This window comes from Scyliorhinus torazame, chromosome 10 (assembly GCF_047496885.1).
Source record: "Scyliorhinus torazame isolate Kashiwa2021f chromosome 10, sScyTor2.1, whole genome shotgun sequence".
In the NCBI taxonomy this organism is placed as follows: Eukaryota; Metazoa; Chordata; class Chondrichthyes; order Carcharhiniformes; family Scyliorhinidae; genus Scyliorhinus; species Scyliorhinus torazame.
The window spans coordinates 117,545,254-117,567,946 of NC_092716.1; the positions used below are offsets into that span (position 1 = coordinate 117,545,254).

Genomic DNA, 22,693 nt, shown 5'->3' on the forward strand with positions numbered 1-22,693 from the left:
GTGATTCTATTTAATCAAGAAGCTCTAGATTTGGCAGTGTACCAACAGTGTTGTGGAGATATGTCTACGTTGTGCCCGCACAATCTAGCTTTTCAATGCCTCACAATATGTTCACAATATTATTCCTTCCACAAGCTTTCAGTTCAAATCTCAGCATCAAAATACAGCAACGTCCTCAACTTTGAACCTTTATGCCAGTTCTGTTTTTGCTCCGTGGTGCTATGTGAGATGCATTTTGGCCATTATCTCAAAAATAGATCACGATATCTACTTATTCGGGGGTTTCCTCAAGATATATCAGGAATTGCGCGTACTTGTGTTTGGCGTGTTATATGTTGGCTGTACAAGCCTCCTAAATGCAATTGAACACCAACCTTTTTATTCCCTGACTCCCTCCCGGAAAGCTCAATAGGAAGCTAGGTTCATAGACTTTCTACAGTGCATAAGGAGGCCATTCGGCCCATCGATTCTGCACCGGCCGGCCGAAAGCGCAGCCTAACTAGACACAATCCCACGCCCTATTCGCGTAACCTTACCGAAACATTGGACATTTAAGGGCAATTTAGCGTGGCAAATCCATCTAACTTGCACATCTTTAGACTGTGGGAGGAAATCGGATCACCCGGAGAAAACCCACGCAGACGCGATGAGAATGTGCAAACTCCACACAGACAATCATCCAATGTCAGAATCGAACCCGCTCCATGGCGCGGTGAGGCAGCAGTGCTAACCACTGTGCCACCGTGTCATTCATTTTTGCCCTTCATTAAGCTTCGTCACAACAACAATATCGTGACAATTACGCGGCCATCTGTGCCCTCAATTATTGACTTTATTTCTCATACTTGCTCCCGTCATATATACCTTTAAGAGTGCGAAATGTCCGTGCGGTACACTTTTTAACATATGCTTCCTCTGTCTTCTGTTTTTCACTCACTCAGGGATTGCCCATCTCTGACCCCTGCACAGAAACTTTCCTTCGTTTTCCTCCCCTTGACAATCTAGTTTCACTTCACCCCACCGCCACACGCCAATTCACCTTCCCGCCCAAAGGCACAAGCAAATCTCCCTGCAAGGATATTCGCCCTAGTTTTGGTCTTGATGCAGACCCTTCAGCTTCGATGTTTCCCGGTGTTGTACACCGATCCCAGTGACTCAGAAATATTATGCCGTCCTACCTACACTAGCTTTCTAGCCACACGTGCAATTTCTGAATGATCCTATTTGATACTGTCCAGCATGTGGGGCTGGTTGCAATTCTGGCCTGACTTCTTTAGAACTTCAAGATCTTCTTCCCAGCTCCATGAAATTGATTTTGAGCTGCCCTTTACCTTTCCCTCTCAATCCACTGACACGAACGCGGACCGTGATCTCCAATCGACAACAACCACCAGAAAAATGCCCTTTGGTCTCTCCACTTCATTCTTGACGCAGTACCAGGAAGGCAATATATCTTCTTAGACTCATTTATGTTGCCATATAATCGCCAGTCCAGTTAACTAACCCACGAACCCCCTGTCTGTAATGGTGTTCCTTCATTCTTCATCACCTCTTGTACAACAGAGCTAGCTGAGGTCCACAAACCTGTTTCCGACTGTGCTCCTTTCTAGAAACAATAGCCTCAACAATTCTGAAAACTAAATGCCGAATAGTTACCAAGACCACGGGAACACTTGCATTCCGTGCCTGTTTCTCCTGGACTGCCTCACTGCAACCCATTCGCTTTCTGAAAGCAGTCGTATACGCTGTAGTGTTATCACTTCGCAGAACATGCTCTCGACATAGCTCACAGCCATACGGATGCACCACAGTTATGTTAATGGACCTCCCAAAACCGGAGCCCACGTTTTTGCGGCTGATGACACTTCCTGTACATCTGGTTATCTAGGACACAAGAAGCGTCCGTATCTGCCCCCATATTGCAGGAAACGTTTTCCACATGATCGAGCTGTCCTGCCATGACTACCATTTCGTCATAGACTCAAAGACTGAAAGTACTTATCGTGCCATCATGAACCTATCTCGGGGCTTTTCACAGTAACTTCATTTGATGCCTACTTGTGACAATAAGCGATTTTCATTTTTCATTTCATTCTAATGCCATTTTTCACGGTATGATGTTTCAAGTGTTCATCTAAATGCTTCGCTCGTGATGCAAAGGTTTTCACTACGACCACGCTTTGAGGCTGTGAAATTCGGATTCCCACCACCCTCTAGGGGAAAACGTTTTTCTTTGATCTCCCTTTAAGTTTCCTGCCCAGTACTATACATAGACGCCCTTCCTTTATTGATCAATCTACTAAGGGGGAAATGTTTTTGTCCTATCTACGTTATCTATGTCTTTCATAATGTTGTACACCTCAATCAGGTCCCCACTCAGCGTGCTCTGTCCCAAGACTATTAACCTCAGGCTAAAGAGCATTTCATCATAGCTGAAACGCCCGCCCCAGGCAACATTCTGGTAAATATCCTTCACACGTTTATTTATTCAATACCCTCCTTCCTTTACTGTGACGTCAGAACTTTACATATATCTTAAGTTATGGTTTACCGAGCGTTATTTAAAGATCACCGTAACAGCCGTGCGCTTACATTCTATACAACGGCTATTATAGGCAAGTATCCCACATGCCATTTTAATCATCTTATCAACCTGTCTTGCTGCTATAAGGAACTTATGGACATGTACCCAAAGTCCCCTAGTCATCTGTACTTCCTACAGTCCTACTGTTCATTGTGTATTTCCATGACTTCCAATCCTCCAGAACAAAGTTGGGCGCGGAACAGTGGCACAGTGCCTCACAGTGCAAGGAATCGGGATAAATTTGGCCTTGGGTGACTGTGTGGAGTTTGTACATTCGCCTGGTGTGTGCATGGGTTTCCTATGGGTGCTCCAGTTTCCTCCCACCGTCCAAAGATGTTCAGATTGGGTGAATTGGTCATGCTGAATTGACCCTTAATGTCCAAAAACAATTGGTTGAGTTACTGAATTACAGGCCTATGGCCTAGATCATGTGCTCTTTCCAAGGGTCGGTGCAGAAGTGATGGACCAAATTGCCTCCTTCTGCACGGTGGGGATTCTATGATTGATTGATTGTTTGAATGCATCATCTCACACTTCTCAGGGTTGAATTTTATTTATCACAGTTTACCACTTTGACCAAATCTTCTTTCTCACCATGCAATCTAAGACATACAACCTCGCTACTTAGCACACAATCAATTATTGAGTCATCTGAGAATTGACTGATTATACACTGCCATCCCCTCACATTCTCGTTCTGGTCATTAACATATGTATATACAGGAAGCGACAAGCACCGATCTCTGCCATACATTATTATATAACGGCTTCTACTCACAAACGCAAACTTCGACCAACACTATTTGCCTGTTACAAAACCAGATTTACCTTCTCGCACAGGCTCTCCAGAAGAGAACTTCAATTAGCTTGACTTTCCCTGGACAAGCAGGGAACAAAACTTAAAATTAACAAAAGCAAATTTAAGTTAAGGGATACATTGCAAGCAAACGGGTTACGTTTTATCGAAAAGATTTTTAAATATTAAATTGCACTTGCTTACTCACCGAGTTCGCAGTAATTATTTAAATGGCTGAAACGTCCAATATCTATGCTGTTGATCATAATGCAGGTTTATAAGATATACGCTAGGTTGTGTTCTTCTGTGCTCCACATTCAATGTTTAGATTTCGCCTACCTTCCTTGAAATGGAGAATGTTTCCACAGTGTGATCGAGCTAAAAGAATATATATTTACGAATGCCTTTCACAGATGTGCTGCGAAATATATGTAGATATGCAGTAATATGTTTGAAGGTATTTTGGCTCTGTGACTACAAAAGGTACAAATAAGATGCGGTTAAATGAGATAACCATTAATTCCACACAGGGTGGCACAGTGGTGCAGTGGTTAGCACTGCTGCCTCACAGCTCTGAGGACATGGGTTCGATTGCGACACGGCTCGCTGTCCATGTGGAGTTTGCACATTCTCCCCGTGTTTATGTGGGTCTCACCCCGAAGATATGCAATCGAGGTGGATTGGCCATGCTAAATTGGCCCTTAATTAGATAAAAAATCAATTTATTACTTTAAATTAATTTTTTTACACATTCATTCTGCACATGTATGTGCTTACAAAGACAGTCATAATGGAACATTTCTATAAAAAGAAGATTGTCTTCGGAGCAGGTACCTTGTGTTTATACATAGCTGAGATAATGGGATAAAGATGATGTAATTAATGCGAGGAGCCAATGCCACAGCGAGCAGATTAGTTTCAATCTAGAAAAGATACCAACACTTGCAGCTGTTGTCTGAAAGTTGTTCCCTCTCCCTTAAAGCAGTATTTCCATGACATCTTTACTTTAAGTGTACCAGCAAGTGACCATGTGTTTGCTGATCTTACTTATCAATGGCTTTCGACCTGTGGTGGGATTCACTTAGTTGGAGGTAAAGAAGGTATCAGTTAGAAATAGTAGTGTTTCTTTTTATTGTAACAAATTGTTTAACTGTTCATTGCAAGATATTTTCTACGATGTTAATATTGTACAACATAGAACATAGAACATTACAGCGCAATACAGGCCCTTCAGCCCTCGATGTTACGCCGACCTGTGAAACCACTCTAAAGCCCATCTACACTATTCCCTTATCGTCCATATGTCTATCCAATGACCATTTGAATGCCCTTAGTGTTGGCGAGTCCACTACTGTTGCAGGCAGGGCATTCCACGCCCTTACTCCTCTCTGAGTAAAGAACCTACCTCTGACATCTGTCTTATATCTATCTCCCCTCAATTTAAAGCTATGTCTCCTCGTGCTAGACATCACCATCCGAGGAAAAAGGCTCTCACTGTCCACCCTATCCAATCCTCTGATCATCTTGTATGCCTCAATTAATTCACCTCTTAAGCTTCTTCTCGCCAACGAAAACATCCTCAAGTCCCTCAGCCTTTCCTCATAAGATCGTCCCTCCATACCAGGCAACATTCTGGTAAATCTCCTCTGCAGCCTTTCCAATGCTTCCACATCCTTCCTATAATGCGGCGACCAGAATTGCACGCAATACTCCAAATGCGGCCGCACCCGAGTCTTGTACAGCTGCAACATGACCTCATGGCTCCGAAACTCAATCCCTCTACCAATAAAAGCTAACACACCATACGCCTTCTTAACAACCCTCTCAACCTGGGTGACAACTTTCAGGGATCCATGTACATGGACACCGAGATCTCTCTGCTCATCCATACTGTCATGAATCTTACCATTAGCCCAGTACTCTGTCTTCCTGTTATTCCTTCCCAAATGAATCACCTCACACTTTTCTGCATTACACTCCATTTGCCACCTCCGAGCCAGGCGCTGCAGCTTATCTATGTCCCTCTGTAACTTGTAACATCCTTCCGCACAGTCCACAACTCCACCGACTTTAGAGTCATCTTCAAATTTACTCACCCATCCGTCTACGCCCTACTCCAGGTCATTTATAAAAATGTCAAACAGCAGTGGCCCCAAAACAGATCCTCGTGGTACACCACTAGTAACTGGACTCCAGTCTGAACATTTCCCATCAACCACCACCCTTTCTCTTTTTCAAGCTATCCAAATTCTGATCCAAACTGCGAAATCACCCTGAATCCCATGCCTCCGAATTTTCTGCAGTAGCCTACCATGGGGAACCTTATCAAACGCTTTACTGAAATCCATATATACCGCATCAACTGCTGTACCCTCATCCACATGTTTGGTCACCTTCTCAAAGAACTCAATAAGGTTTGTGAGGCACGACCTACCCTTCCCAAAACCGTGTTGACTATCTCTAATCAAATTATACCTTTCCAGATGATTATACATCCTATCTCTCATAAACCTTTCCAAGATTTTGCCCACAACAGAAGTAAGGCTCACTGGTCTATAGTTACCGGGGTTGTCTCTACTCCCCTTCTTGAACAAGGGGACAACATTTGCTGTCCGCCAGTCTTCTGGCACTATTCCTGTAGACAAATATGACTTAAAGATCAAAGCCAAAGGCTCAGCAATCTCCTCCCTAGCTTCCCAGAGAATCCTAGGATAAATCCCATGTGGCCCAGGCGACTTATCTATTTTCACACTTTCCAGAATTGCTAACACCTTCTCCTTATGAACCTCAAGCCCTTCAAGTCTAGTAGCCTGAATCTCAGGATTCTCCTCGACAACACTGTATTTTTTCTGTCTGAATACTGATGAAAAATATTCATTTAGCACGTCTCCTATCTCCTCGGACTCCGAGCACAACTTCCCACTACTGTCCTTGACTGGCCCTACTCTTACTATAGTCATTCGTTTATTCCTGACATATCGATAGAAAGCTTTAGGGTTATCCTTGATCCTACCTGCCAAAGACTTCTCATGTCCCCTCCTGGCTCTTCTTAGCTTTCTCTTTAGGTCCTTCCTAGCTAACTTGTAATGCTCGAGCGCCCTTACTGTACCTTCATGTCTCATCTTTACATAAGCCTCCTTCTTCCTCTTGACAAGTGTTTCGACTGCTTTAGTAAACCATGGTTCCCTTGCTCGACCACTTCCCCCTGCCTGACAGTTACAAACTTCTCAACGACACGCAGTAGCTGTTCCTTGAACAAGCTCCACATTTCCATTGTGCCCATCCCCTGCAGTTTTGCTCTCCATCCGATGTATCCTAAGTCATGCGTCATCGCATCATAATTGCCTTTCCCCCAGATATAACTCTTGCTCTGCAGTATATACCTATCCCTTTCCATCACTAAAGTAAACGTAATCGAATGGTGGTCACTATCACCAAAGTGCTCACCTACCTCCAAATCTAACACCTGGCCTGGTACATTGCCCAGTACCAAATCCAATATGGCCTCGTCTCTTTGACCTATCTACATACTGTGTCAGGAAACCCTCCTGCACACATTGGACAAATACGGACCCATCTAAAGTACTCGAACTATAGCGTTTCCAGTCAATATTTGGAAAATTAAAGTCCACCATAACAACTACCCTGCTGCTCTCGCTCCTATCCAGAATCATCTTTGCAATTATTTCTTCTACAGCTCTGGAACATTTCGGAGGCCTATAGAAAACCCCAAACAGGGTGACCTCTCCTTTCCTGTTTCTAACCTCAGCCCATACTACCTCAGTAGACGATTCCTCATCAAACGTCCTATCTGCCACTGTAATACTGTCCTTGACTAACAATGCCACCCCTACTCCTCTTTTATCACCTTCCCTGAGCTTACTGAAATATCAAAACCCTGGCACCTGCAACAACCATTCCTGTCGCTGCTCTATCCATGCCTCCGAAATGGCCACAACATCGAAGTTCCAGGTACCAACCCATGCCGCAAGTTCACCCACCTTATTCCGGATGCTCCTGGCATTGAAGAAGACACACTTTAAAACACCTTCCTGCCTGCCGGTACACTCCTGCAACTTTGAAACCTTACTCATGACCTCACTACTCTCAACCTCCTGTATACTTGAGCTACAATTCAGGTTCCCAAGCCCCTGCTGAACTAGTTTAAATGCTCCCGAAAAGCATTAGCAAATTTCCCCCCCAGGATATTGGTACCCCTCTGGTCCAGGTGTAGACCATCCTGTTTGTAGAGGTCCCACCGACCCTAGAATGAGCCGCAAGTATCCAGAAATCTGAAACCCTCCCTCCTGCACCATCCCTGTAGCCACGTGTTCAACTCCTCTCTCTCCCTATTCCTCGTCTCGCTATCACATGGCATGGGTAACAACCCAGAGATAATAACTGTGTTTGTCCTAGATATAAGTTTCCACCCTAGCTCCCTGAATTCCTGCCTTACATCCCCATCCCTTTTCCTACCTTTGTTGTTGGTACCTATGTGGACTACGACTTGGGGCTGCTCCCGCTACCCCTTACGCATCCCGAAAACACGTTCCGAGACATCACGCACCCTGGCACCTGGGAGGCAACACACCAACTGCGAGTCTCTCTCGTTCCCACATAATCTCCTATCTATCCCCCTAACTATGGAGTCTCCAATGACTAATGCCCTACTCCTATCCCCCCTTCCCTTCTGAGCAACAGGGACAGACTCTGTGCCATAGACCTGTACCCCATGGCTTACCCTGGTAAGTAGCAACCCCCCCCCCCCCCCCGCAACAGGATCCGAAGCTGTATACTTGTTACTAAGGGAAACGACCACAGGGGATCCCTGTACTGCCTGCTCCCTCCCAGCCCCTCTCACCGTCACCCATCTATCTTTATTCTTCGGAGTAACTACATCCCTGAAGCTTCTATCCATGACCTCCCCTGCCTCCCGAATGATCCGAAGTTCATCCAGCTCCAGTTCCCTAACGTGGTTTCTGAGGAGCTGGAGATGGGTGCACTTCCCACAGATGAAATCAGCAGGGACACTGATGGCGTCCCTCGCCTCAAACATTCTGCAGAAGGAACATTGCACTACCTTCCCTGCCATTCCCTCCAGATCAAAAAAGAAAAAGAAAGACAGAGCTTACTTGTTATTCACTCCCCTTCTCAGCAAGCTGTCACTCAGCAACCTCTGCGCCACGCACGATAACATCTGAAGGAAAATAAAAGAAAAACTACTTACCAGTCACCAGCCAATCCCTTACCTGCAGGCTGTGACATCACGGTTCAACTTCTTTCTATTTCTACCCGCCCTCGAGACTTCCTCTTGATCTTTACAGCGGTTGTTTTTTTGGTTAGACGTGGGGGTAGGGAGGGAAACACTAAAGAAGTGTTTCGGTTTAAGTGTCGCTTGACAACAGCTCCTCCACAAACCACCTTCAAGTTAGGGTGAGCACATGGACGCATGCAAATTTCCAACAGCCAATCAGCAGCTCTGCTCTACTTCCCTCCGCTGTGTTCATAATACAATTTGTTTTCCTTTACCACATAGCTATTAGTCAGTGGAATCACTCCTGGAGCTAGCTATCCATTCGTAACAGATCTAAAAAAATAAAAATAAAAAAGTGTTTGCGGTTCTTGTCCGGTATTGGAACAAATGTTGGGGGTCGGGCCCAGTGTCTTAACAGTTGGTAAACAGCTTTTCTGAGGCAGTATTTCATTTATGTGCTATGAGAAACAAAAGGCTGTGGATCACGACACCATGAGCGCGGAATTGCTAAGACTGTGTTCTGGCAACGATCTGCGCCCTCGGCAAACATTTCCAGAACATTTACAACACTGCCATCTTAACAGCAATGTACACATTTGCACAATAATAAGCTATTTACGTAGATCAGGGCAAATGGGCCCATCAGTTTCCTCTCAATAACAAGTTAACATGGAATTCAGCACCACCAGGACTATGAAATGACAATTATACAGCAATGCCGCGCTACACAGACGCGCAATTTGGATTCCACCAGTCCCACTTTGTTCGTAACTCATAAAAAAACTTGTTTCAAAAATGATCTTATGGGCTGAATTCAAGCGGTAACGTAAATTAATGCTCTTCACGTTAATGAACGTTCAACCAAAAATGGAAAAACGGCCAGCTCAGCTGATGTCAGAGAAAGAAAAAAAAAGTAAGAATCGGACTTGTTATGTAAAGCACAAAATAAGATGTACTTCATAAAATCACAGAACTGTGGCACGAAGACAGGCCCTTCGACCCAATCTGTTCCATGCCATCCAAAAAGCCCATCTAAGCTCTCCCTATTTGCCTGCATTTAGCCCATATCCCTCAAAACCTTTCCTTTCCATGTATCTGTCCAAGTGCCTTTTCAATGCTTTCATTGTCCCTGCCTGTACTTTGTTGTTGCCACTCAATCTTCTCACACTCAGGACATTGCAGCAGGAGCTTCACAGGTTCAGGTCCGAGGGCCAATCGCCTTCAGCTGTTCCATGAATGAGTTATGCTCTGTCATAACGTCTGAAGCGCGGATGTTCGTCGACGAATGTACAATTTCAGTTACATTCACGGTCATCAGACAAGGAGGCAATCGGTCTCCATGTGCAACAAAACCTGGGCAACATTCAGGTATCAGCTGATAAGTGAAAAGTAACATTCACATTTTTCAAAATAAATTTAAAATACCCAGTTATTGTGTTATCCAATTAAAGGCCACTTTAGTGTGGCCAAACCCCCTATCCTGGACACATTTGTGCTGTGGGGGTGAAACCCACGCAGACATGGGAAGAATGTGCAAACTCCACACAAACAATGACTCGGGGCCGGGATCGATCCCGGGTCCTCTGCAAAGTAACAACCACTACACACAAATGACTTGTCTAACTTAGGCTATCCCGAAGTTGCCATTATTTAGAAACGTAACTTGAAGACCCGTATTCTCACTACAGTGCAGAAGGAGGCCATTCAGTCCATCGAGTCCGCATCGACCATTTAAAAGGGCACCTACCTGGGCTCCGTCCCCTTATGTCCACATAACCTGCACATCTTAGGACACTAAAGGGCTATTGTAGCATGGCCAATCCACCTAACGGCACCAACTGGGGGACAAACCTGGATTTCCTACGGTGAGCAACTCACCATTTGAGTAACCAAATGCTGTCAATCACTGAACAAGTTACGAATCAAGAGTGAGAAGGAAGAGGCGCCACTTTCTTGGAACAGTATAGGTCCAACAACACCGAAGAAGCTCGTCACGTTCCAAGCGCTCGGAGTGCGATGAATATACGAGTGGTTAATGCATATTGTGATTTGTGTTTGTTGAAGTAATGTTAGTAAAGCCACTTAGATCAAATTATCCAGATTATATGCCTGCTAAAGCTGTGATTCAGGCGTTAATAGTTATACAGGGTGTGATAGAATGTTTTCAGTACTTGACCAGGGGTGAAGTTTAGTCTGGGGAAAGCTCGGGTGGCGCGGTAGCAGAGTGGTTAGCGCTGCTGCCTTATGGAACTGAGCAGCGGGGTTCAATCCTAGCCCGTCATGTTCCTTGTGGAGTTTGCACGTTCTGCCTGTGTTTGCCTGGGTCCCACTCGCACAAGCAAGAGATGTGAAGGCTAGTTGGATTGCTTCGCGAAATTGGCATTTAATTGGAAAGGAAATGAATTGGGCACTCTAAATTAAATACAAATACAATATAAAAATAAATTGACAAATTCTGGCAAGGATATAACTGAGTTACAGGTGCAAGTGTCGCCTCCTGTGATTGAAATAGCGGTGGCAAGCTGCATTTCGAAACAAGAGGAGCAGAAATCGAGGAGCAAATACAGGGAAGCTGGGTTCCGTTATCTGAAACAAAATATTTGAACAAATAGCTGATAAAACAGAAGAATAGATGGAGGATGGAGCATTACTTGAGGGAAAGAAAGCTGGTCAAATTACAAACGAGGCAGAATCATATAATCAACAGTACAGAAGGAGGCCATTCGGTCCATCGAGTCTACACCGACCCCTGAAAGAGCACGCTGCCTGAGCAACTCCACCTAACCGTTGCACACTCCGGGACAAATAAGCATGCTCAATCCACCTAACCTGCACATCTTTGGACTTTGGGAGCAATATGGAGCACCCGCAGAAAGCCCACGCAGACACAAGGAGAATGTGCAGACTCCGTACAGATGGTGAGCCAAGGCGGGAATCGAACCCAAGTGCCTGGCACTGTGAAGCAACAGTGCTAACCATTGTATTATCATGCCACCCCATTCAGAGCATTCTGATAAAGCAGTTGTATCATAAAGCGTATAGAGAAATAAAATCTGATTGTACATCAAAGTATTATTTCATCAGAAGTGACGTATTACTGAGGAAGTCGAGAGCTTTACCTATTCAGGTAGATGAAAAATGGGGAGACATTCATCAAGTGATATTACTGTTGGTTTAAAGAAAGGAGATTTGACCTTAGCATATGACATTTCAGTAGGGACTCATTTGGGATGAAAGGAAACTCAAGCAAAAATAGAAAATAATATTTTTATTGGGCTCCACTGCACAAGGAAGTTGTTGATTTTCTGGTACATATCACACATGTCAGGTAATAGGAAAACCTCAAGTGGTAATGGCAAACGCTATCCGTAATAACCATACCAGAATTTGAGGAGACTTCGACTGGGATGTGAATTTTGCATGGGACAGCTTCATAAAACGGAAAATGAGAATCAATATTTGTTGACCACAATGAATGTTTCGACGTGATTTCTGAAGGTATTTCCACTTCGCAATATTACAGTGAAGAGGGTATTGTAATGATATGTATAGTACAAATATAGTAAAGGGTTAACAAGAGAGATTACATGTATATCAGCAACAGGTGGCGTCATGGAGTGATCATATAAAAGGCTTGCATGCTGGGAGAAGCTGATGGAGATTACAATGTAGAAAAATAGTATGAGGTTGAGATAGAGTGTAGTTTACATATTAAAAAGAGTATTGATTACTGTATCACAGATACAGTACTATTATTTTGTTATCTGTTACTCTAGGGGCTGATTTAGCACAGTGAGCCAAATAGCTGGCTTTTAAAGCCGACCCAGGCAGGCAAGCAGCGCGGTTTCAATTCCCGTACCAGCCTCCACAAACAGGCACCGGAATGGGGCTTTTCACAGTAACTTCATTTGAAGCCTACTTGTGACAATAAGCGATTTTCATTTCAGTAAAGTGTGCAAACCTAATCAATTTTAGTAGTGTAAGATACATTAGTTTTGATTTGAACTTTTATTTTTATGTTCTTTGTCCAACACTACATCTGGGACTATCTTGGAGAACAAAACAAGGAATATAACAGGTTATAGAGGAGTTAACTATTTATTTTACAAGGTAAATGCTACCAAAATAAACCCAATCAGATCAAACAAACAGTTTATTTCGAAGTTATTTCGGGAAGTTATGGACAATTTCGGATTAAAACAATTGAATTCAAACGTGCATCATCCAAAATCGTCGGGAACTAACGAAAGGTGGCATGACATTCAAAAGCCATATTCAGGGCCTATACTCAGGATTATCCAGTGGATTGGGATAAAGGAATTCCATTTGTACTTTTTGCAATTAGTGATGCCACGCTAACTGAGTTCAATCAATTCGAATTGGTTTTTGGTCATGAGGTAAAAGGACCACCTCAATTCATCAAGGAGGAACAAGTGAGTCAATGTGTGGAAACAATATTATTGGACAATGTGACAGTTTTTAGGAGAGATTAACTTGGTCTGGTGAGGCTGCTGCAAAGCATTAAAATTCTTATAGCATGTAGTGGAAAAATACATTTGTAGTTCGTAGTGGGGAGCAAGTGGTAGTTGAACCATTAAAAGGAAGATTTACTGTGCCTTATGACATCGAAAGGAAATTGAATGAGGTGAACATTTGATACGAATGCCAGATACACAGAAAACACACAAAGTGTGCCATGTTCGTATGCTCAAAGGGCATTTTGATATGGAAGATAAACGAAAGAACGAGAATGTGTTAGTCGTTGTATATCATTGAGAAACGATAATTCCAGACGATGCTGAATTTGACATTCCACTAATTAGATTGGACAATAAAGACTTAATAAGCAATTTGGGGGAATTTAATGAAATTGATGCGAGTGATGACGACAGGAGACAAAGACCTGTTGGTTATTTTTTCAAAAAAAGTAAATGTTCATCAAAATAAACATATGACAATCGAGATGGTGACATTCAGTTTGGTATTGGCGTTGCAACATTTTGCCATTGATGTTGCTATCAATTCGTCCGAGAATATTGTTCATACAGACCTTAAACATTAACGTTGCTGAAAAAGTTCAAAATCGCAAGGTAAGACTATTTGTATGGAGTATATTGCTACGAGCAATTAACTATAACCACGGTACATGATGTAGCAGGAAGTTAAAATATGTTCTAGGCTGTGACATGTTAGAAGGATTAGACGAATGAATATGGAAAAGAAAGTCTGAAACGGACGATACTAAATAATTACGTTTACATGTCTAAATATCATAAGATATGCACTTTATAGAGTTCTAGCCGGCGAAAAGGCTGTGGCAAAATAAGCCTTTTTTTTCTTGCTGATTATTTTTTTAAAAGATGTATGGTTTGATGAATGTAGGAAATTTGTATATGTAGATTGTATCATGTGTCTGTTGCAGTAATTGTATCAACATAAATTAGCCATGATGTGGAGATGCCGGTCTTGCACACAGTAAGAAGTCTGAGAACACCAGGTTACAGTCAAACAGGTTTGTTTAGTATCACCAGCTTTCGGAGCTTACGAACATCTTGCCAAGGCCATCCCCACACCCCCACGACTTGCCATTAAACAACCACGCAACCTCCCACTGGCCATTGTTTGCAGCAAACTAGCCAACCTTCAGGAGAACAGTGACCACGACACCACGCAATCCTGCCATGGCAATCTCTGCAGGATGTGCCAGATCATCGACATGGGTACCACCAATACACGTGGAACACTACCCACCAGGTACGCGGTACACACTCGTGCGACTCGGCCAATGTTGTCTACCTCATATGCTGCAGGAAAGGATGTCCCGATGCGTGGTACATTGGCGAGACCATTCAAGTGCTGCGCCAACAGGTGAACATACATCGTGTGACAATCACCAGGCAGGAATGTACCCTTCCAGTCGGGAACACTTAAGCAGTCAAGGGCATTCAGCCTGTGACCTTCGGGTAAGCATTCTCCAAGGTGGTAATCATGACGTGCGACAACGCAAAATCACTGAGCAGAAACTGATAGCCAAGTTCCACACACATGAGTATGGCCTTGACCGGGACCTTGGATTCATGTTGCACTACATTAACCCCCAACATCTGGCCTGGACTTGCAAAATTCTACAAACGGTCCTGGATTGAGACAGTTAACAGTTCTTTAACTAGTGATTTTCCCTCTCTCCAGTTGTTTCATCTGGACCTGCAAACTTAATTACCCACACAGGCTCGCATTCAAAGTATTGTGTAGCATCATTGGTTTTGGCTATATATGTGTTTCTGGAACCCACCTCTTCATTCACCTGAGGAAGGAGTTGCGCTCCGAAAGCTAGTGATTCGAAGCAAACCTGTTGGACTTTAGCCGAGTGTTGTCAGACATCTTACAATTCCCACCCCAGTCCAATGCTGGAATCTCCATATCATGGCTACCATCGACACAGCAAACCACCGGCTCAAAGTGGAGGGGATCTCCAAAAAGATCACGCATATAGACACTGACATTAAGTTTCGACAAAGATGCAAGAAAGGACACAAGATCCCGAAAGGACTACAGATCACAAACCCACTCAGGTTGACTTACAACACAGGCTACGCTGAGAGACTCTGCCATCGCAACTCTCTCACACTGCTCAACCACCGCGGACACCAGCTCTACAGCAGATGCCGCAACCTGGAAAACAAGATAGAGTCCATATCTTCCACTCAGGACACAGCAGACCAGCTGCAGGACACCGCCAAACATATGAGACTACGGTATGACTCCACCTATATGCACACCGAGAACAGGAAGATTCAGAAACTCGGCATCGTCACCAGTAGCAACCAAGCCTCCCCGGTACCAGAACAGAAACAATACAGGGAAATCTATTGTCAACTTGTCGGACTACACCCTTCAACCAGACGAAATCGAAGTCCTCAGCCGAGGGCTCAATTTCTGCACCACCATCAAAATGGACCCCATCAGTCCCGCGGCAGACACGGAAACATTCATCAGGCAAATGGGCTCCGGGAGTTCTTCCACGGGCCCCAAGAGGCCGACAGCGACCCGAACGAGACAACTAATGAACCAGAACAGAAGGCCGAGAGATATGCGGTGCAGCAACAGAAGAGGAAAGAGTCGAATTAGACCTCTCCGGAAGGCCGCTGCCCTAGACTCGACATGTATGCTCAGGCCGTCAGGAGTCGCGACAATGCCAGATTCATCAGTTGCATTCACAAGACAGCCCTGAATGTCACTAAGCACAACGCAACGCCATCCGGCACTCAAGACCAACTGCAACTTTGTCATTCAACCAGCAGACAAAGAAGTGGCCACAGTCATACTGAACAGATTGCACTACTGCAAAGAAGTGTGCCGACAACTCAACAACCCGGAACACTACAGACAGTTACCCACAGATCCGACCAAAGAACACAGCCACCAACACAATAGACTGATCAAGACCTCAGATCCAGACCTTCAGAATACCCTACGTACTCTCATCCCACGTACTCCCCGCATTGGACATCTCTACTGCCTCCCGAAAATACACAAGGCCAACACACTGAGCCACCCCATCGTATCATGCAATGGAACTCTGTGCGAGAACCTCTCTGGCTACATTGAGGGCATTTTAAAACCATTCGTACAAGAAACGACCAGCTTCTGTCATGATACGATGGACTTCTTAGAGAGACTCAGCACCCATGGGCCAATTGAACCAGGAACATTCCTCGTCTTGGCACTCTATACCAGTATCCCCCATGACTACGGCATTGCTGCAACAGCCTCAGTACTCAACATTGACAACTGCCAATCACCAGACACAATTCTACGACTCATACGATTCATCCTGGATCACAACGTCTTCACCTTCGACAACAAGGTTTTTATCCAGACACACAGAACAGCCATGGAGACCAAATTCGCACCTCAATACGCCAACATCTTCATGCACAAGTTTGAACATGACATTCTCACAGCACGGGGCCTACAGCCGACGTTATACCGCAGATACATCGATGACATATTTTTCCTTTGGACGCACGGCGAAGAATCTCTGAAAGGACTACATGATGACATCAACATGTTCCATCCCACCATCAGACTCACCATGGACTACTCTCCAGAATCGGTTGCATTCTTGGACACACTCATCTCCATCACGGATGGTCACCTCAGCACTTCACTTTCCCGCAAGCCCGCAGATAACGTCACAATCCTCCATTTCTCCAGCTTCCGCCCTGAACACATTAAAGAAGCCACCCCCTATGGACAAACCCTCCATATACACAGGAGCTGCTCAGACGAGGAAGAACATAGCACACATCTACAGACGTTGAAATATGCCCTTGTACGAATGGAATATGGCACTTGATTCTTCGATCGAGAGTTCCATCGCGCCACAGCAAAAAAACTGCACCAACCTCCTCAGAAGAGAAACTTGGGGCACAACTAGCAGACTACACTTCGTCGTCCAGTACTTCCCTCGGGCGGAGAAACTATGACATCTTCTTTGCAGCCTTTCACACGTCATCGATGAAGATGAACATCTTGCCATGGCCATCCACCCCCCCCCCCCACTTGCCTTTAAACAACCGCGCAACCTCAAACCGACCATTATTTGCAGCACACTACCCAACCCTCAGGAGAACAGCGACCACGGCACCACACAACCCTGACATGACAATCTCTGCAAGACGTGCCAGATCATAGACATGGGTACCACTATTACACTTGTGAACACCACCCACCAGGTACGTGGTACATATGCGTTGACTCGGCCAATGTTGTCTAGGTCATACGCTGCTGGAAAGGATGTCCCAAGGCCTGGTACATTGGCAAGACCATGCAGACATTGTGCCAACGGATGAATGTACATCATGCGAAAATCATCAGGCAGGAAAGCTCCCTTCCAGGCGGGGAACACTTCAGCAATCAAAGGCATTCAGCCTCCGATCTTCTGCTCAGCGATTCTGCCAAGGTGGCCTTCAGGACGTGTGCCTTGGCAGAATAGCTGAGCTGAAACTGATAGCCAAGTTCCATAGACCTGAGTATGGTCTCAACCAGGACCTTGGATTCATGTCGCATTACATTCACCCCCCACTATCTGTCCTGGTCTTACAAAGTCCTACCAACGGTCCTGGCTTGAGACAATTCACATGTCTTTAACGTGTGATTATCTCTCTCTCTCCAGTCGCTCCGTTTGGACCTGTAAAACCTAATTACCTGCAAAGTCTCGCATTCAAAGTATCGTGTTGCATAATTGACTTTGTCTATATATGTGTTTCTGGAACCCATCTCTTCATTCACCTGAGGAAGGGGCTGAGCTCCGAAAGCTCGTGATTCGAAACACACCTGTTGGACTTTAACCTGCTGTTGTCAGACTTCGTACTGCAACATAAATTAGGTTAAGGTATCCAGATTATATGTCTGCCAAAAATGTGATTAATGGGTTAACAGCTGGGCAGACTGTGATGTCACTCATGGGAGGTGTTGGGACGGATTTCGGTGCGATTTCAACTTGCCCTGTGTCTGTAGTTTTAATTTGATTTTTAAGAGTTCTGATCTGGCTACTGAGGAAAGGAGTCTTGTTTCTCAGATTGACTTCTGGAAGCTTCACTCCCTGGGCCATTGTGCATAAAGCTGTAAACCACTGCGTGTTAACTGCAATAATAAGTGACATTTGACCTGGCTGTGCGGATTTTGACGAATTAAAGGTTGCTAAGTAGATAGTTTATAAAGTTTATTAGAAAATTTATCAGATCAAAGATGTGGAGGTACAGAGGAATTATGGCGGTTAGAGTATTGGGTGGGGAAGAGGGCCAAGGTAGGGTACTACAGAGGGTCAGTGCAAACTCGATGTTCCGAATTGCCTCTTCTGAAATTTAGGTATTCCATGGTTCGACGGGAAAGTAAGATCAAATACCTTTTTTACTTTTTTGTAATAACTCTTTAATTGTTCAGTCAAAAGCTGTTTTCTTTCCCTTGGATGTTACAGGCGTTAATACTGTATTAATAATCACGTTTGGTTTAATATAAAAGATCCAGTGTTGGCAGTGGAAGAAATCCGAAGGAAGTATCCTTTCCTCACAGTATACAAATATAAAAATTGTTGGGCTCGTGTCCGGTTTCCTAATATAAATTGGGATCTGGCCCAGATATCGTAACAGAAGCCGACTTGATATGGCATGCCATCTACCACCTTTAATATTAACTCCATTCATCACGTGAGCATAATGCATGCAGTTTTTGCACGATCTATAAGTGGGATTATCGCAGCTCACCACATATTCTTCTAAAACACTTGCCCAAACACATAAACTCTGTTACCGAGTTGCACAAGGGCAGAACAAGGCAAGGAACGCCATGCAATTCCTATCTATGCACACAACCTCCGGACTCGGAATGAAATTGCGTTCCTTCTCTGCGTTTGCGTCGAAAAACGATAACTCCTTTCCTAAAATTGCTGTGAGTGAACGCACTTGTTTCACGTTGCTCGATGAATTCAAATGCAATTTGCCATAGATTGAGCGGCATTAACAGCACACAAAGAGCCAAATCGGCTTATTGTATACACACGGGTTAACAAAGCTTTGACTATAGTACACCCATGTTCCAGTGCTTGGCCCATAGCTATGGAGGGTATAGCATCACAAGTCCATATCGAACTACTTCTTAAATATTATGAGAGTTTCTGATTTAACAGCTCTTTCAAGGCAGAGAGTTTCAGATTCCCAAGACCCTCTGGTTGAAAAGTTCCATCCTCAATCAGCCGTTTAGGCTCCCGCCTCTAAACTCAAATCTATGCACTTGGTTATTGTCCTCTTTAGTAATGGAATAAAAATTGTCTTTCCTACCAACCTATCTATGCCAGTCATACACACACAAACGAAAATATGTGCAACGTCGGTGGATTGGCCACGGTAAATTGCCCCTTGATTGGAAAAAAAATGAAAGAAAACATATCCTTACAAAAAAAAATCTTTTTTTTTCAACAAATCATTTTTTCCAATTACGGGCAGTTTAGAGCGGTCAATCCACCTAGCCTGCACATCGTTGGGTTGCAAGGGTAAACACGGGCAGAATCTGCAAACTCCACACGGCCAGTGACCCGGAGCCGGGATCGAACCTGAGATGTCGGCGTCGTGAGGCAACAGGCCTAACCCACTGCGCCACCGTACGGGTCTCCCCCAAAATAATCTGATACACTTCAGCTCGCCTCTCAACCTTGGGTGCGGCAAGAAAAACAGCCCCAGCCTATCTCCAAGAGAAAATGCTGGAAAATCTCAGCAACATATGTAGGGAGAGAAAAGAGTTAGCGATTCGAGTCCAGATGACCGTTTATCACTCTTTAATGTCCGTGTCTTCCGCCAACTTCACGATCATAGGTCCAAATCATTGGTGCAGACCGCAATTAACGAGAGTCTCAGTGCTGTGCCCTGTGGAATCCCACTGGAAACAGACTTCCAGTCACAGAACCATTCCTCTAACATAAAACTCTGCTTGGTACCTCCAGTCAATTTTGGATTCAATGTGCCTCTTCACCTTGGATCCTGGAACACTTACTTTCATGTGCAGGCTGCCAAGAGAGGGCTTATTAAGAGCCTTTATAACGTCCACATCGGTCACATGGAATACGTTAACGTCATCAACACTTCTGTTTGCTTCCTCAAAAAAATCTATTGTTTTTTTCATACACGATCTTTACTTAACAAAGCCATTATGAGATCCCTGAATAATCAGTTTCTCTGCCAGAACAGATATATCCTGTCCCGCAAATTTTCTTTGGTAACTTCCCTACCACCGATGCTACACTGACTGGCCTATAATTTCCTTTGCGACCACCTTTTCTTTCGAAATGAAACGATAATGTTAACAAGCTTCCAGTCCTCTGGCATACAACATGTGGCGGGGAGAATTTGAAAACTCCTCCTAGTGCCCCTTACATCTCCTCACATACCTCCCTCAACAGCAAGAAGTCTTACAACACTAGGTTAAAATCCAACAGGTTTGTTTCGAACCACTAGCTTTCGGAGCACTGCTCCTTCCTCAGGTGAATGAAGAGGTGGGTTCCAGTAACACTTATATAAACAAAGTCAGTGATGCAACATGATACTCAGGTGAGCCTGAGGGAGGAGCAGTGCTCCTAAAGCTAGTGTTTCGAAGCAAACCTGTTGGACTTTAACCGCGTGTTGTGGGACTTCTTATTGTGTTCACCCCAGTCCAACGCCGGCATCTCCACACGAGGGCTTCCCTCAGCAGCGCAGGGTACATTCCATCGGGGGCCAGCAAATGTAACCATTGTGAGGCGGCTGAACATGTCTGTTGGTCTCCTCCCTCCATGTTAATTTCCTTTCATATTTCACAGTCCTCCACACCGACGTTCACAGCTGCATCGGCCTTTTCCATTGTGAAGACCGAATCAAAGCAGTCACCGAGGGCTGGTCCCACGATTTACGTGTCCATACACAACCATACGTGGTCCCATTTTCCCCCCAGAAATGTCTTTCTGATTTTCTGTTATATATTATATATGTATAAACCCTATGGGTTTTCCTTTATACTTCCCGCCAAAGCGTTTTCACCCACCTCCTTAACTTTTCTTATTTCCTATTTGTATTCCCCTTGCGCTTTTTATACTCCTCTCGGCACTCGGCCCTCCTGAGTAGTTGGCATTTACCATAAGCTTCTCCTTTTTGTTATTTAATAATGACCTGAATATCCTGGGTGCCCTAGCCCTGGTCCCACCCTTGCCCTTTCGATCGCCTGCTTTAGACTTCCTTATTTGAAGTCTGCTTCATGACGCATGACACTTTTATTTTACTGGTGGATGCACCACGCTCTTGACGTATTGACGGAAGTACAGATTCACGATAAAGATCTCTAAAGTGAAAAATGTGCCAGATTAGAGGGGACAATTATGAAATATTTGCTGTCAGTTGCCACTGAGGTTAGCAACGAACGTTTTTCCTTCAAAATCGACGTCATTATTGAGAGGTTGAAAACGTATTCCCGTCGTAATGTTCTCTCTTCCATCTCTTAATTTATAAAGGCCAGAATTCACGTTGAATGACAATTCCTACTTACATGCTGCGGTCCGCAAACAGATTATTCAATTTGATCGTTTATATTACGTTGTCCGCCATATTCTGCCGTGACATAGATGCCCAATAGACAGTACGTATTGCACATTGTTTCTAATTACTGTAACTACGATGCAAATATCCACAAAGAAAACCGTCAGCGGTAATTAACAAAATCAGCAATGCATTTTGTTCCGTTAACAATGACTGTAACATGTGGACAGTTAAATCAGCTACACTAAGAATCTCAGTAAGCTCATTAAGATATTAATTTTAACATTTAAATTAAAATCGATCGTCCATCGGGTGGAGCAACAGTTGGTTGCACTTAGGAGCATGCAGATGGAGGAAAGCGTCACAGATAGCAGATATATAAATGTGGTCTCACCGAAGATGCAGGCAGCAGCCAGAGCAGTGGCACCACGGCTGGCTCTGATTTTAAGCAGGAAGGGTCAAAGCGCAGAAGAGCAATCGTCAGAGGGGACTAGAAAATCAGAGGCACAGATAGGCACTTTTGTGGACGTGGAAGATACTCCAGGATGGTATGTTGCCTCTCGGGTGCCAGGGTCCAGGATGTCTCAGACCAGGTCGCGGGCATCCTGAAGGGGGAGGGCAGACAGGCAGAGGTCGTGGTACATATTGGTACGAACGACATAGGCAGGAAGGGGGATGTGGTCCTGCAGCAGGAGTTCAGGGAGCTGGGCAGAAATTTAAAAGACAGGACCTCAAGGGTTGTAATCTCGGGATTACTCCCTGTGCCACGTGCCAGTGAGGCTAGAAATAGGAAAATAGAGCAGCTGAACACGTCGCTAAACATCTGGTGCAGGAGTGAGGGTTTCAGCTATCTGGACCACTGGGAGCTCTTCCGGGGCAGTGTGACCTGTATAAGAAGGACGGGTTGCACCTAAACTGGAGCAGCATAAATATCCTGGCCGCGAGGTTTGCTAGTGTCACAATGGAGGGTTTAAATCAGTATGGCAGTGGGGTGGGTA

General features: G+C 44.5%; 1 protein-coding gene across 1 annotated transcript in view; it reads right to left on the minus strand.

The window, feature by feature from the left end:
- The window catches only part of LOC140384858 (CD276 antigen homolog), a 64,833-nt gene that overhangs the window by 1,588 nt on the left and 40,552 nt on the right, over positions 1-22,693 (minus strand). The window lies entirely within an intron of this gene.